The sequence below is a fragment of the Furipterus horrens genome, unplaced genomic scaffold, assembly GCF_987537825.1.
Source record: "Furipterus horrens unplaced genomic scaffold, mFurHor1.1.pri manual_scaffold_7, whole genome shotgun sequence".
Taxonomy (NCBI): domain Eukaryota; kingdom Metazoa; phylum Chordata; class Mammalia; order Chiroptera; family Furipteridae; genus Furipterus; species Furipterus horrens.
This window is the reverse complement of record NW_028327177.1, coordinates 55,429,462-55,447,093: the sequence shown is the minus strand read 5'-3', so window position 1 is coordinate 55,447,093 and position 17,632 is coordinate 55,429,462. Positions and strand designations below refer to the sequence as shown.

Here is a 17,632-nt window from a genome sequence, read left to right as displayed (position 1 = left end):
ATTGTAATTTCCCTTTCCACTGAAGACTGTGCTTCCTGGTTTCCCTGGTTGAAGCTGTAACACCGAGGCTGAGCAATCTTGCTGGACTGGAGTGGAGCAGTAGCACAGTGGATCTATCTTGGTGGATCAGAAGAGACAGGACCAGAGTGGAACAGAATGGACCAGACTGGAGCAGAAAGAAACTGTGTAGCCCGAGAAGGGCTGAGCCTCAATACTGGCCAGGGCCACCTCGCCCCAGGGCCCCTTCACAGCTGGTTGATTCACAGCCTTGCTATATCACAACTGAGCTGTTTGTGATATAGTTTCCTCCTTCACCATGTTCCAGTTGGGAATTCCTATTGGCACTAAATTGGTGCCAATGATCATATTGACAGTCTGAAGCATGTTAAAATGCAGAGTCTAGTCCTCACCAACACACCTGATCCTACTCTTTGGAGTAGGTGCTGGTAGTCTGTACTTTTTATAAAATATTCATTGGTGATTTTGAAAATACTGGTCTAGGACTGTGAGTGTAGGAGATGTTTTCAGAGCTGGCTTAGGGTCTCTATTTCAGGGTCATTCTATGAATCCTGTAGAATTAACCATGAGCCATGGTATGTAAAGTGGAAAGAGCCCTTAACTTGCAATCAGATAGCCAATATTTGAGACTTGGTTTGATTATATATTAGCTATATGACTCTTGGGAAGATACTTAATCTACCTGAACTTATGTTTCCTCACATGTTAAGTGGGAATAAAATACTTACTAGGAGGGTTATCATAATAACATAGTATGAAAGTATTTTGAAAGTGGCAATTGTCAGTGTACACAGTAATTATTGTTGCAATATTATTGTTATGAATCAAATCTGGCCTTACTTCCAAAAGACCATCACCATGGTCTCCAGGTCAGACCTAGACGACAATCTTGGTAGAATCAAGCCAAATTTAGGTGATGTTTCAGGAGAGGAACAGGTGGTTGGAAGAAAACATTTGTATTTGCTTTATCTTCCCACCTCCATCATAGATTTACCACAACTGGAGAGGGCTACTAGCAAATATAATTTGGTAACATTTAATATAGTTTTTCCAATCCTTTAGGGCTTAACTGAAATACTTTCTTGTTCAGATTTCACTTTCCTATTATATTTTCATGGATAAGAACCCAAAACAAAATATAGAAAAGCCAAATGAACTATTTGAAATCCTCATAGCTCTGGATCGCCTTTGTTCTCAAAATGAAGATTTTTCTAGACCACTGGTTAGTAAATAGAGGACTCTTTTGAGTATTTTGAACAGTTTGAAGGAAGTCACCCCCATAAATTTAGTTTCCTTCAATAAAACAGATTTGCTAACTCAGTTTTCCATATAAACTTATTCCCACAAAAACCAATATCTGTTTCTCCTGAATGGCAGAAATTCTATCAATAAAATAAAAATGAAATTTTTACACTTTGAGGTAACATATCAGTATATGTAAAAGCATGAATGAACGCCATTGTTTAGGGATTTTAGTAATAAAACTTAAGTCCACTGAGTCAGCACACACACACTGCTGTGCCTGGGCAGTGGAGCAGGTGGTCTCTAGGAGGCGAGGAGGCAGGTACCATCCCTCACATCACATTTGAATGATTAAGAAATGTTTGTGAAATTTCATGTGTGGCCAGATGGCAAGTGCAAGGGAAAATGCCAGCACCACTGTAGGCCTGTTTGCGGTCCTAAGAAACAATGTAGGTAGGGTACAGTTAAGACAGAGTTCTAAAATACTGGCATACCTTTTTAAGCAATGATAAGAATTTTTGAAGTCCCAATTGCAGTGATTAAAAAACAAAATAGACATCCCACTGTCTGCTCTATGTTTGTAGACGTTCCTGTCAGGACTTCAAGGCAACTAGTGTCTTGTGGTGTTGGCCTTGTCTCCTGATGCCCAGACTTCCCTTGAGCTGCAAGTCTTCTTCCTCCTCAAAACCCCATAGGAAACTGTGACTGGAGCCCTGTCTGAGTCAGTGTCCCCCAGTATCTGTGCGGAGTTGGTCAGGATCCCTGCCCTGGCTGAAGTTTCCAGGCCTGTTCTCTTGTATGGTGCACTCAGGCAGAGCAACTGCATTGCTGGCATAACCTGGCCCTTCCTCTGCTTCTGACTCCATGTCCCCACAGGACCTTCTGGAATTAATTGGTTGGCAGTTGTCTGATAGTGTGAATTAATTGGTTGTCCTTGTCAGATAATGTGAAGGTTTTCTTTGGACTTGCTATTTTTGGGGGTGAACAAGCCTTGAGGTGTAAAGCTCCCCGTGTGTAGTGAGTACTGAGTTCACCGCTCCAGAGCTGCTCCTGGTTCTCCTTGGCTCCTTGGCAGGATTGTCTTTGCCGAGCCCACACAATTCCAGGAACACGACAAGCAGCCAGCCTCCTGTGTCACAGTGGAGTTACTTCCTCTCACTCACTACCCCACCGACTGGAGAAAGCAGGTTGGAGGGCGGTCAGGAGGAGCTGTGACCAGCCTGTAAGTGTGCCCTGTCAGCCCGAGGTGCAGAAAGAGACACGGGTGGGGCCCGGGCGTGGCGGACCCCGCCTCCTTGTCCTTGGAGGCGCAGAACCGGGTGTCTGATTTCGCAGGCGGCGGTAAGGGAGGCATCTGTGCTGTGCCTGGCGGGCCGCAGCCACAGCGGCTCTGGGGCGGGCCTTGGCCGCGCTCACGCCCGGTACTCCAAGCCGGGTGGGGCGTGCGTGCGCGCGCTGCCTGTGCTTGCAAACGAGCAAGGCCTGCATTCAGTCTCCTCACTGGTTTTAAGGACTGGTCTCCTTTTCAGTCTTCCTACTACAGCGCCTCCCCCACCCTCACGCTGCCCTTCCCCAAGCTCTTAATTGAAAACAGTTTATTGAAAAAGTCCGCGCTGAGGCATCCAAAAGAGGTTTCTCTCCCGAGAGGAGCGATTCTCTGTTTGGCGCCGCGATCCCGAGGCCGGCCCCTCGTGGTGAAATGGGGCAGGACGGGAGGGGGTGTGTGTGGCTGCGGAGGAGTGGGTAGCAGATGCTGCCAGCACCGCTGGGGAACTGCTTCTGGTCGCGCCGTTCCCACTAGCCTCTCCTCTCCACGCATCTGTTTTCATTTTCTTGTTCTTTAAACCTGATTCTCCCCTCTACCTCCGTGTCCTCCCACCACTCCTACGAAAGACAGAAAATGGATTTCATTTGCGGCCTGAAAGGGGGCAAGGAGCGCTCAGCGATTGGGGACTTGAGGGAATGCGAAGTGCAAACTGTGACCTGGGTATTCTCTAGAGGAAAATAAAAGAGTGTTAAAAGTTGCCATTAAGAATTCAACTAAAAGTCCCATAATTTCTTTCCCCTTAACTTTACCAATGACATGGAATGCACATGAACTCATAGTTTCTCAGGTATATATCCTTTTTCCATAAAAACAAACAAACAAAAAAACCGTATCGATAAACTGTGGGATGGTAAGATAGTTCATCATATCTCTGTGGATCATTAGAAACGACACTAGCCCTTTTTTCTCCATATGCTCCTGTACATTATTAGCTATTGCTCTCAGATTATCTCAGTATAGTTTATAGGAGAGGGTAGCAAAAAAATATTTGTACAACATTCTTCAACATTCCCTCTTTAAATTGGGTGTTGAGGGCTTAAGGAGGAAGGGAGAAGGAAGAAGACATCAGGCTGGTGTGTCTCAGTCGCTGCCTCTCACCCTGACCCCTCAACCTGCCTGCGGTCTCCAAGGAGACTGCCCAGTTAGTTTGTTGCCTTCCAGTCATTGAGTCTTGAAGTTTCAGGACAGTTGCATTAAAAAATAATTTTTTTAAAATATAAATATAATGCTAAAGTTGGGTCACTTGCTAGGTGAGACTGATTAGAACATTCCCTCATATACTATCAAGGAGACTTCTTAATTCTTCCCATTCCAAGAGAGGCCCCCTTGGAGGAAGAGCTCTCTCTCCCAGCTGACCTGTAAAACTCATTTCCCTAAAGATTTCTATTTTAGCAGGAGAACTTGTGTAGTCCTTACACCTTGAGATGTACTTGGGGTTCATTTTTACTGCCCTCTGTGGTGGGGGAAGTAACTGCTTTGTTGGAACTTTTCAGCAGCAGGGAGGAGGTGCTGTGGCCTGGGTAGTGGGCCTTTTTTCCTGGAGTTGTTCATGAAGGCAGGTTACCTGCTCTTTAGAGTCAATATGATGCTTTGGATATGGTACTTCAAAAGGACTCCAAATATTTATTGGTATCAATGTCAGAGTAAGTTAAAAACACAAGCATATTTGTTATTTTCACTTGAATACACTCTTTGAGGTTTCAACTGATAAGACATTCTAAATTGCCTAGTACAAATTACCTAATACAAAAAATGAAAAATATCAATTTGTGCTTATGTATGTGTAAATAAACTCTAATTATTTTAACAGTTAATAAATTTTGTAGTATATAGACATTATATAAAACATACAGGATATAGAAATGGTTGATAAGAAAAATACATGGAATGACTTGTTTTAACTTATGGATTAAAAAAATAGTTTTCTTTTGTCTACATTGATTCATTTAAAAGACTTTGTACCAAGAATGCAAAAGATACCAGGATTCTCATAAAATTGCTAGGTTTGCTCAGTCTTCAAATCAAACATGCTCAGCAGCCCCCTGAAATGGAAATCAAAAGTGAGAATTTCCCCCAACCCTCCTTCTTTTTCTCTCTTTCTCCTTTGTATTAAATATCATTTGAAACAATCAGCAGCTTTACTCTGGCAATGAATAACGGGCAGGAAAGCAGTATGAACCATTTCAGAACTATGTTCCTTCTTTCATCTTCACCTAAATAAGTAAGTCAGTGAAAGTGTTAAGGTGGTCAAGAGCTGCCAGTCTGCAGAGCTCTTCAATGCTGCTTTCCACAGTAGTCCCAGGGGCTTATCCCATTCCCAGCATCTTCAGAATTCCTCAGAGCCATGAAGTTAATCTCTCCCATGGTCTTCCATTTGCTGTTACACTGAGGAGGCTGAAGTTGTTATCAATATGGCACCTTTGAATGGACAGGGAAAGAAGATTTGAAACCACTGGGAAAGTAAGCAATGCAAACGTTTCTCAAAGGAAAGACTGTTTTCAGCAGGCAGTTGGTGACCCTTGCCTTGATGAGAAATGAGGGCACAGTATGCTGTTTGTGAAGGGGGAACACTGTACCTTTATGCAGAGTTTGGGAGGTTAAGAGATCTGAGATGTATGGAAATAAAAGAGCAATTTAAAAAAAGAAGAAGAAAGTTCCCTTTGCCTGTCTGCAGGTGCAGGAGCAGTGGGGGCCTCTCCTCCCCAGTGGGACTAGGAGACCTACCTCCTGCAAGTCAGTGTTCAATAATGTTGCCTTCTGTAGGACCTCTACTGACCCTCTGTGTTTTGGGATCAAGACACAGGGAGGAGGTAAGGGCTCCACTTGGAACAGGCAGGCTATCTGTCTGAAGCAGAGTTGGGATATGCAGCATTTGAAAGGTTAGGACTCTGGGGGACAGCCATGTAGTGTTACATTATAGATAGCTACAATCTCTGGGATCCATTTTTCTGGGACTATGTGTCTCCCCTTGTGTCTCAGTTGGGTTTATCATAAAAGAAAGGCATTTTGGTATAGTTGAACCAGATAATGACTCTACCCAGAGTTGCTTGGGTAAGTTACTATCTCTCCAAGTTGAGTTTTGAGTCATGCTGTTCAAGATTTCAACACTAGCAGCAAGTGTGCAATCTTGAATAAGATATCTAATTTTTCTGTCCCTTGGTTTCTTGCCTACAAAATGAGCATAGGAAAAGTGTCTACCTCATTTTGTTGCCATTAGGATTAATTGAGAAAATGCATGTGTTTTAGCTACAGTGCTGGCTTACAAATGGCATAGATGACCTCTGGCTAATTTTAGCAGGGAAAGAACTTAATGAGAAGGCTACCATGGCACACTTGCAGATGTAGATTTAGAAAATAAGCAAGAACCAAGAAGAGCTGGACCTTCATGGCTCTAAGCCCTGGTTGGGAATCTTGTGTTGCTGCAGGACTCAGCTCCATTGCTGCAGTGAGACTTGCTAACTTTTCTGAGAGAGAACCATTTTTTCTGGATTAAGTGGCCAATTTGAAGAGTAGGAAGCAAGGCACAAGGGTGTGTATGGAGGAAAAGTGGGACTCATTCCTCCAAATAGGATTAGATGTTAAACTGCTAATCAATGGAAAAAGTTCATTAAGACGGAATAACAGCTTGTAAAAAGCAAGCACACACACTAGAACGTAGCTAGTTACAATGATTCTTTTCTATACTCTGAGACAGTTGTGACAATGCTTGATTAAAAAGGCATAACTGTGTCAAACACCAAGTCTAGTACTTGGGACATAATAATACATGCTCATTACATGCTACCTGATGCTATAATAAGAATGGCATAAATAGAATTCATGGATAAATTAAAATATTTTAGTCTGACCAGTATCTTCAATGTCCTCCCTCATAAATCATTTAAAAAATCACTATAAAAGAGCAAATTCTCTAAGTCTTCTCTCCTTGGTTTACTTTTCTATTTTAATATTGACACTTTGTACCATCCCCACTTCATAGGAGAGAAAACATTTGCTGAAAGCTGAGTTTTCTCTGAAAATCAAACTCTAATAAAAAAGTGTACAAAAAAGCAGCTTTTATTCATTTCCACTTTAGTTTCCAAATCTCGGGGAAAATGATTATTTTTAACTCAGAGGAATGTATACTGTCTTGGGAAATATGTAAATGATGTCAATTTGCAGAATTTTTCATAAAATTGTATTTGTGTGTGTTGGCAATTTCCTTAGGTTCTTAGATGAGAGCGTATTAACAATTAAAGATTATATGTATTTTATATCTTTTTTTTCAGTATTTTATTAAAAATGCAACCTGTTGCAGCCAGGGATCAAGATCCAGAGGAGGGAAATGGGTCTGCTGTGTGCTTCTCCTTTTGCCTATTAGATGATTTGTGCTTCTGTATAAGGGTACTACATGGCTAGCAAGGTGCCACTGTTACATGTTTCCATAGTAACCTGTACTTTCTATTCCTCCTGCAATTATTTAATACAGCATGAGCTCTGTTTAATCACTGCGTTGTCCCTTGTAAGATCCACCAGGGTGGGAGCAAGTGACATTTTGTTTACCACATATGCTGTGGGCCCAGCTGTGGTTGAGCACTTGGATTTTTGAGATGGATGACCTGGCTGAAGTATCAGATTTGCTATTTCCTTGCTATGTGACCTGTGCAAGCAACTTCAATGCTCTGTCTCAGTTTCCTCATCTGTAATATTGGGAATAATAATGTCATCTACCTAATCACATCCTGTAAAGGTACCTTTAGGAGAGAACACCTGAAAACTTCCTAGGACCCCACAAGGCCTGCAATAAATGCCAACAATGAGCTAGCGATAGATGTGTTCTCAAGAAGAGCTTATTGACTGGTGGAGTTGCAGTTAGTCTGTCTTGCAATGAATGGATGTGCCCACTTCAAAGATGGAGAACTTTAAATTTGTCTGAGACCTCCTGAAATATCAGGATCATTTGCAAATGTCTTATTAGAGACACAAATGTGAAAGCCTCAGGATTCAGAATGTGTCTGGGAAAAAACAATGGAAAACATGAGAAAGGTCTGTAGATTGGCTTTGATGAGTTAGAAAAGCTGACTTTGAAAGCATTTTCAACTCTGGGCAGGAGTTTAGTTATAGTGCTTACCTGAAAGCAAGCCAGCAATTCTAGTGGTTTTAAATGACCCTAAACATTTAGCTCACTTGGGAAGGGGGTTTCTGCACATCGGCTCTAACATGGCGATGTGGAGGATGAGGGTATTACGCAAAGAAAACTGACGTTCTTTATTCCACCCTGGTGGCTGCTCACAGAGTGAGATGGCTGTTGGGTGGTGGGCATTGCTTTCCTAAGTGGAGTTAAATTAAGATAAATGTGCCCTTAGGAAATGGACACTTTATTTTGCACACCATGTTCCCTTGTAACAGTGCTGTAACAATTTTAAGACCTAATTAAGGTTTTATAAACAAATTTGTTTGACTCTGAAGCTATAAGATAAAATGTGGCTGTCTGCTGGTTAACCTAGGTCCCTGTGTTCAGATTTGCTTACATGCACACAGGGTCCACATCCAACCATTATGGTAGGTAATTCATGAGTTTGGTCTGTCTGAGAGTCTGGGTTTCCCATCTTACTGCCGCTTGCTTCTATAACTCTGAGCATCATCAGCCTGGTGAAATGAAATTCTCTGGAGCATTGTGAGTACAAAAAGAAGTGGGTTTTGGGCCTCTGAATGCCCATGCTAGAAGAAAAAACTTCACTGACCTATGTTTATAAGTAGTCAATGGTTTGGAATGTGCTATAGAAAAGTTTTTTGGGGGGAAAGGGAAGATGACAATAAGTTGGCGACATTGAAGATGGTACCTTCATGGAATAAATATCCAGGAGGAAACCACAATATTGACCACAATGGGCTGAACCACAGACCACAGACCAAGTATAGACAGGCAACTGCTTCCTAAATACAATAGCTTTGTTTGCCTGGCCATGGAGGTGGCAACTATAAACAAAATTGCAGGCTTCACCTGGGCTTTTGCTTGTACAGACTGCTGAGAATCAGAGTGTGCTAACACCTAGGTTTCAGATTTCTCTTGGAAGCAGCCATTCATAGGTGACAGGAGAGAAGACACCACACAGTACAGCTTCTAACCCAGAAAAGACGTAGGCAGCCAGAGGAGGTATAAAGAAAACTCAACATATTTTTTTGTTATGAAAACTTGTCTTATTTAAACTCCATATTAATCACAAATTAGTGTATGGAGTACAGACAAAACTCCCTATTTACATAAGTATGAACAGTGTGCTTTGCATACTCTTGAGAAGAGTTTCACTCATACAGTATTATGAAAGCATTCATTATCCATTATCATCAACTAATTTAGTGTCTCTGTGCAATTAAATTTGACTTGAAACGGGGATTCATTTCTCAGCAGGATTGCTCAGTGAATTACTTTATTGTCTCTTTGTTCCCTTAGTATAGGAGAAATGCTGCTCCTAGGCAAATTAAAGCCCTAAGGACCAGGAAGTGGCTGATGATATCTGTGAGCCATGGGTGGATTTCTTTTCTTACTGTTTGGCAGCAAAGAAGAGTTAATAATAAAAATTTCAAATTGTTTGCTTTCAAATAAAGAACCCCAAAATATGTAGGGTAAAAATTCACGCTCAAAGGTAGACACTTGCTTCTTCCTTGAAATACTGACCACCTGATAAGGCTTTCAAGCTCCACAGAGCATTTCCCCCACTGTTGTAAGAGTTTGAGCAGCAAGCATTCTTTTTTAATGAGTCAGGGATCATTGTTAAGAATATACCTGTGGTTTACAAACACCTGCTCACCCTCCCTCAGTATGCGTGCATATACAAGTAAAATTTTCAGCCAGTACAGGTCTATTTCCCAATTGCTTCGACAGGTAAAAACTGGCACAATTTCTTGGCATAACATGCATTGTAATTGTCCTTCTAGCAGATACCTGTTCTGAGTTGCTTTAAGTGGATTTATTATAAAGCCCTCCTATGATCATCCAACTATGAAGTGTTCCAGTGGTCTTGCTTTTAAAACTCAGTGGTTGCACAGACCATATAAAAGGAATATGAGAATTACAGACAAAGTCGGAAGAAGCACCACGTGGCTGCTATTGGCTTCCCAACCATACTGGGCAGAACAGGTGTATGTAAAGGTGACTCTTACTCCCAGCAGCAGACAGCGCCTTGGGAGCTACAAGTCGAAGCACGCAGAGAGATTTTCATGAGTGAGGTGAAAAATTCCAAAGGTATGGGGTTTAGTTCAGGTTAGCATCCACATGTTTGGTCTTCAGTAGAAACCTGTCTGAAATATCTCAGTCTCAAACAATAAGTTGGGCTGGAAATTCCACACGAACTCCATTTCTCTTTAGGTTTTTGACACTTCCTGGAAGACTCAGCCCAGAATAGCCTTTCCATGTCTGAGCCAAAGATGGAAAAGTAATGAAACAGCCTTCTCACTTTTTATTGCTTTATGTTAAAAGATTGTGCTTGTTTGATGGCTGTGCTTTACACGGAGATGACATAAAAGAAAGATTCAGACATTTAGGCTCCTGTTTGGTTGGGAAGCAGTGTGGAGAGTGAGTTCTCATTTCATTCAAAGGGTTTGCCCATATCTGGCCTTTTCCCTGGAAGTGGATACTTTTATTCTGAGTAAGAGGAACAGTGGCAGGACCATATAGATTTTGTGATGGGGACCTGTGTTCCCAGAGCTGATGGCATAGCCAGGCTAATCAGTGTATCTGAATCTGAGTTGATTTCTTAGAGATTCAGTACCTCCAGGCAGCTTAGAAAGGGATGGCGCTTCATCTGTCAGATCCACTGTAAAGCTGGGTGGGTGTTACATGCTGAAGCTAGCAGGATCCCAGGCTTTTTCCAAATCACACACTGTTCTTGAGTATTACATAAGGACCGGGTTAGGTTTTTCCTTGTAACGGAAGCAAATGAACAACTCCTTAATGGTTGGTAGCAAAATTGGGTGATTTTCCTCACTAGGAAGAGAAACACCATTATTTTGGCATGTCTATTCCCTAAGTTGATCTCCACAGAGCAGCCTCTTTTGGGGAGGTAGCAAGACTTGTCTGAGTATGCTGTCAGTATAATTTATTTTGGTGATAAGTGTGACAGTGTGTTCCTCGGTGATGGATCCAAAACATTGTTGCAAATTTGCTTCCTTACCAGTTCCTTCTCCTGACTATCTGATTTTCAAAATGGAGAAGGACTGGAAAGCTAGTCTTATAGTCATTTCCTGCATTTTCTCAGTATCCCCCTTCTATTACTTATTTTAATATAACATTAAAGCAATTCAGAAAATATTTTCCACAAAGGCCATATTGGACTGCAAAACCCACACCTCTGGGTTTTCCTGTCCTGTCCAGCCCTTTTCAGGGATAGGAAATGGTGTAGAGTAAGGTGGCCTTGGAGGAAGCGCTTAATGTGGGCCTGATGATTCACTTCCTGAGGTGGGTTTTTTATTTGGCAAGCACCCTACTCTGGGTCCAGGAGGCATTGCTGTGAAGGGCGGGTGACAGGTTCCATGCCTTTCCTAGCACACAGGGAAACCTGCTCCATCTGATGTGAGAGCCAAGCTGTCTGGGGAAACCTGGGGGGGGGAGGGGGTGCTCCGGCTGCTTTGCGAGGCTGAGCAGGTTGGGCTCCTGCTTCCATTCAGAGACACGAGGTGTTTTACCCACATCCTGTGGGGGGATGCTTGCTTATCTGCAGTCCTGGCTCCCTTGGCTGTGGAGATAAGGTCAAGCAGAGAGGCATCTGCTAATAGTGGAGAAGTGTTATGTTATCTAAAGCCAAATGATATGGGACATTTGGAAATATTTGAAGAAAGATCAAAGCCTGTGAATTTAATTACCCAACCCCCACCTAATTAGCCATCACCTATCTGCTCAGTATTCCATGTTGACTATTACTGGTGGGCTCCTGCCCTTTGTACTCCTTGCCTGTGGTCTGGCTGCACCCAAGGCAGCAGGCCTTCAGATGGTTGCACATGAGAATTAATGGCAGTTTGCAGTGAAGAAGTTGGGGACAGAATGACTGAGAAGGAGGACAGGAAGGGACAAGTGGTGTTGGGACAGAGGCACATGTTAGATACAGAGACTCTCTAACATGTTATGGGCTTGTGAGCACTTCTGGGCAGAAGTCGTAATTTTTTAGAATTCTTAGACACCAGTGGACACCCTGAATACTGTATGATGAGCAAACATCAGAAGTGTTAATGGTAACCCATTTCTAGTAAAGAATGGAGCCTGGAATTGGAAGGTGGGAGAAGTTACAGCCTCTTCAAGGTCAGGGTTCTAGGTGGCAGTGACCAGAAGTGGCTGGAATCCAGGCTCGGCCTACTGTTGAGGATGTGGGAGGATCATCCCTGCTTTGTGACTGCACTCAGGGAATTATCCTGATTATCCTAGACTTGCTTTCTGTGTAGAGGTGCTGACCACTTACCTCAGAGCAGAGAACATGTTCCTGGGAGGTTGACAGGTGGTGGGTTCTCTGCTGGCCTATTGGAATAAACACCAAGTACTTTATGAATGATCTAAATGAAGTGTATCCTTCATCCAACTGCCATGAGAAAAATATGTTCAGCATGTGTAGCATTGTTCTGTTTGATTTGGTTCTCAAGCTTTGCAGAGCACTTTAATGAGAAAAATGACTTTCATGAAATGATTATTTTATATCTTTAGTTAATGACTATTAGTGAGAATACAAGTTGTTTTGTTTTTTGTTAGCATGAACAAAACTATCCAGTAGAACATATATTTAAAAAGTGTTCACACATCTGAACCTCTCTGCAAGCTTGTCGGAGGTGTCCTCACTTTTGCTTTCTCTGTGGTCATTGGTGTTTCTGTGGAAGTTCGAATGTAGCAAATATTCACAAGGTGATTCCTGGTTTCCAGTAACTCCAGTCTCTGCAGCTGGTCTTATGTGCTGGCTTCAGGTTTTTTTTTTTTTTTTTGTATATCTCAAATACTTTCCTCATGAAATATATTCTAGGTCACTCTCGACAGCACATCAACTAAACATGCTTTGACAGCCACCCTGAGAGCAGGTCTCCCAGAAATCTCAATCCTTCCTTTTGGGTCCTTGCTTTAAACTGTGGATTATGCTCTGGCCAATGTGGCTCCATTGGATGGAGCATCATATTGTGCACCAAAGATACGTGTTGTGTTTGATTCCTGGTCAGGGCACATATCAAGGTTGCGAGTTCAGTTCCTGGTCAGGGCACATCAGAGGCAACTGATCGGTGTTTCTCTTTCATCTCTCTCTCTCTCTCTCTTTAATAACTATATCCTCGGATGACGATTAAAAATAAATAAATAAATGGTGAATTATTTTTGAACATTGTATTATTTTTCTATGTTGCATTTTAGAAATTTGCATTTATTTTTATATTAGCTAGTCTTCCTTTTATCCTGAGAAGTCTGGGAAAGGTAGGTTAAACCCACCAACGAGAATGCAGTATACTAGGGCATTTGTGCAGAAGGTGTGAGAGAAGATCTAGCACCCTAGCTTTCTAAGCTCCCCCTTGGTGCTCAGCCACATTTATGCCCTGTTTCCAGGAGCAGAGCAGTGCACATAGTGTTCTGAGCCCTTTTCCACTTGACCATTCTCAAAATTTGAATCTCTGGATAAAAACTGGACCCAGATTTTGCCTATTGCCCTTTAATTCCCACACTGATCTAGGTTTAAATGGATGGGCAGGCAACCCCTGAGATCTGTGAAATGCTGTCATCCTTCACATGCTTTTTCTAAAGCTTTAGTTTGTTTACCCTTCACACATGGTTCTGCTGCTGAGGCAGCTGAATGGGGTTCTTACTTATTTTCTTTTTGTGTGTGAAAAGTGCAGACATTACATGTTTATTATTGTTGAATTTTCTCAGCTAAGCTAAAGACATACATTGAGATGACTTACTCTCATGGAACCAGGTTCAAACATTTCACAACCTGTCAATAATTGTCTTTAACATAAGCCATTTATTCTCTGTCTTCTTTGTTTATAACATGACTGATACATGGTTTGTAGGTTCAGTGTCTAATTCTAGATTATTGACCTAATATCACGTATGGTCAGTGCTGAGAAAATTCCCTTCGACGTGGTGATAAAACCTTTGCTGAACCCATTGTGCACCTACCAACACACTGCAGAGGTGCTGGGTATGTGACTCTGCTCAAGACAAGGACCAATGATGTCCACTTTGGGTTTAGTCACAGAACATTCTTTCTTTTTGGTCCAAAATGAACTTGTATAAGAACTATTTGAATGTGTAACTTGAATTAGAAAGCCAAAAAACCTTAATAAATCAGAAAGCCATAAATTAATTTCTCCTAGAGAATCTTAATTGTAGGTATTTTTAAAACTTACTGGCCATTCAGCCTCTCATTTGGAGCTTCTACTAATTTTCCAAACATAATATATCATATTTTCTGAAAAAGGGTTGTATGCAATGGCTACTCTGACCTCCCAGATTCTGGCATCTCAAAATGCCCAGAGGTGAGTCTGAACCAGAATTTGTACAGCAGAATCTCTCCCTGTTAGAGGCAGACTGGGTTCCCTAAAATTCACATGTTCTCTCTAAAGACATATGGTATCAATGTGAATTAGTAATTTTGCAAAAGTCATAATTTAATTTAACAATGTTGATTTTGGTTGGCCTGACCATACATAATGAACGTTTTCTGAGCTCTAAAATAAAATTGGAGGCTATTTCCTTTTAATCTTATTTCCATAACATTTCAGTCTCAGATTTGGCACAAAGGAGAATGTGCCTAAATGTAAAACTTTTGGGTCACAAGAAAACCCAGGAGGCATTATTAAGCATTTAGCATCTAAAGACTCCAGATTTTAATTCAACATATTATTTAAAGAAGTTTTGGAGCCAGTCAGATTTGTACTTGAATCCGACTGTTGCCACCTTCTACTCATGTTACTGAGCAAGTTCCTTTCCTATTCTAGTGTCCTCTTTGGTAACATGAAGCAAATGAGCATCTACTGCACAGAACTGTGTTTATAGCACCAGAACTTGGCCTACAATAGGTGCTCAATGAAGTCAAATATGGTCAGTTGTACCATTTTTCGCTATGTTACTTCTCTATATTTAAGAAATCTGATTACACACACACACACACACACACACACACACTGTATTTTTCACACTATAAGATGCATCTGACCATAAGACGCACCTAAGTTGAGGAGGAAAACAAGAAAAAAATACTTTTAACCAAATGCATACTAAAATATTTAATAAAATATAACAGAATAATATTTGAACCATGTAAAGTGAACAGCAGACAGCAGCGGTATTAAGAACCATCATCACTGTCATTAACAAATGAGGAGAGACTTTAAGGTTCAAGTACTCTTCTAGTTTTCTGGGAACCCCAAGAACTTATTATTGCTAGTGTTAGAATTTATGAAGCTTAGTTGCTCACAATCAACGATATCACTTTATTTGCTGTCTTCAGACTGACCAGATGCCCTGAGATTTAGCAGTAAAGTGGGACAATAAAGCATCCCCAGGGGTTTCACATGGGCCCACCGCTTCCTCTTCTAATAGCTGTTGCCACTGATGACAAGTCAGGTAATACACATCATGGTCTGTGATGCAATATTCGCTTCATAAGTTGCAAGAACATTCCCCCCTCCCCTCCCATTTTTTGGGGAAAAATAAGTGCATTTTATGGAGTAAAAAATACAGTGTGTGTGTGTACTGTACATATATACATATATACATATATTTCAATGTGTGTATACACACACACACATACACACACACACACGTATTTCAATGTGCTGACAGTTGGTGAATTTTTTTCTTCCTAAGAAAGAAGTAAGGGGTCTTCAGACCAAGATGGAGGCTTAGACAGATATGCTGCATCTCCCGCATCTCCCTCCACAAGAAGGAATACAGCTACCTCAAAACTAGAGACAACCAGAATTTCCAGAAGGTTGAGCTGCATGGAAGTTCAACAAACAAACAAAGATATAAAGGAGAACTACTCATCCAGAGACAGGTAGGAGGGGAGGAAAGGATGCGGTGGGGTGGCGGCAGCAGAGGCAGCAGCAGCAGGCCACTAGTAAGCATAGTCAAACATATAAGAAAGTCTAGAGGGACACCTGGGGAGCACTCCCAGCACCAGACCAGACCGCATAGCTCACAGTTTTAGCACTGGGCACAATAAAGCCTCATTGCTTCTGACTGTAAACCAGTGGGGGTTGGGATGGAGGCAGAAACTGCCAGTCTCTCAGCATAGTTTGCTTGTTTAAAGGGCCCCCGTGGTCCTGGAACATCTGCAGACCCACCCACTCTGGGAACAACAGGCAGGGCAACAGCTAGAGAGTTGCCAGTCCCATATAGAAGTGGGAGAAGTGCCTGGAAAAGAAACAAGTGCTGAGAAAGCAGCATTGTTCCCTCTCAGACCCCTCCCCCACATACAGCACCACAACATGGTGAAATGAGTCGCCCTGTACTGATGAATACCTAAGGCTCTGCCCCTTAAACATAACAGTGCGATAGCTCTACCTAAGACACATAGGCAAACAAACACAGGAAGCTGTCAAGATGAAAAGACAGAGAAGTATGGCCAAAAAGAGGCAATGGATTAAGGTTCCAGTGGGAGAATTAAGCGATGAGGAGACAGCCAACCTCACAAATGAGGAGATAACCAACCTAACAGAAGTAGAGTTCAAAACATTGGTGGTAAAGATACTCACAGGCTTGACAGAAATGCTTAAGTAAGGCAAATTTATAAGGGAAGAAGTGAAGGCTACACTAAATGAAATGAAGGAAAATCCACAAAAAACCAGGGGTGAAGAGATGGAAACCAGGGTTCAAATCAATGATTTGGAATATGAGGAAGAAAACAACAGTTAACCAGTACAAAATGAGGAAACAAGAATTGAAAAAAATGAGGAGAGGCTTGGAAACCTCTGGGACAACTTTAAACATGTCAACATCTGAATCATGGGGGTGCCAGAAGGAGAAGAGGAAGAGCAAGAAATCAAAAGCTTGTGTGAAAAAATAATGAAGGAAAACTACAAATTTGGTGAAGGGAATAGACATACAAGTCCAGGAAGCACAGAGAGTCCCAAACAAGCTAGACCCAAAGAGGACCACACCAAGACACATCATAATTCAAATGCCAAAGGTGAAAGATAAAGAGAGAATCTTAAAAGCATTATGAGAAAAGCAGAGGGTTACCTACAAAGGGGTGCCTATAAGACTCTCAGCTGATTTCTCAAAAGAAATTTTGCAGGCAAGAAGGGGCTGGCAAGAAGTATTCAATGTGATGAAAAGCAGGAACTTACAACCAAGACTACTCTATCTAGCAAAGCTATCATTTAGAATGGAAGGGCAGATAAAGTGCTTCCCAGACAAAGTAAAGCTAAAGGAGTACATTATCACCAAGCCATTATTATATGAAATGTTAAAAGGACATATTTAAGAAGAAGAAGATCAACACTATGAACATTAAAATGACAAAAAACTCACAACTATCAACAACTGAATCTAAAAAATAAAAACAAAAAGAAACTAAGCAAACAACCAGAACAGGAACAGAATCATAGGTGTGGGGATCATTTGCAGAGTTATCAGCTGGGAGGGAGAAGGGGGAGAAATGGGGAAATGGTTCAGGGACTAAGAAGCATAATTGGTTGGTACAAAATAGACAGGGGGAAGTTAAGTATAATATAGAAAAGGGTGAAGCCAAAGAACTTATATACATAACCCATGGACATGAACTAAGTAAGGGGGGGTGGGATAGATGGACAGTAGGAGGGTACTGGGAAGAGGGGAGCAAAGGGAAAATAAATTGGGACTACTATAACAACATAACAAAATTTACTTAAAAAAGAAAGAAAGAAGGAGGGAATAGGGACATGTTGGAAATTATTGGTGTGGAATAATGATAAAAGGAAAGTTGGATCAGGCCAAATTTACTGATATGGGCTCATTAAGTAGAGGTTGTGTATTTAATGTTGCAGCTTGGTGAGTAAAGCAGAATCAAACAACTTGATTGGTTGACTGAAACATGAACCAAAAGATGGCCCACAGTG

At 41.6% G+C, this 17,632-nt stretch overlaps 1 long non-coding RNA gene across 1 annotated transcript in view; it reads left to right on the top strand.

Annotated features, from left to right (window-relative positions):
• Positions 1–2,434: 2,434 nt before the first annotated feature.
• The window catches only part of LOC150004477 (uncharacterized), a 121,790-nt gene continuing 106,592 nt past the window's right edge, over positions 2,435–17,632 (top strand). Inside the window, exon 1 of the long non-coding RNA XR_016512295.1 lies at positions 2,435–2,482. This is a non-coding gene — a long non-coding RNA (uncharacterized LOC150004477). The remainder of the gene's footprint in view (positions 2,483–17,632) is intronic.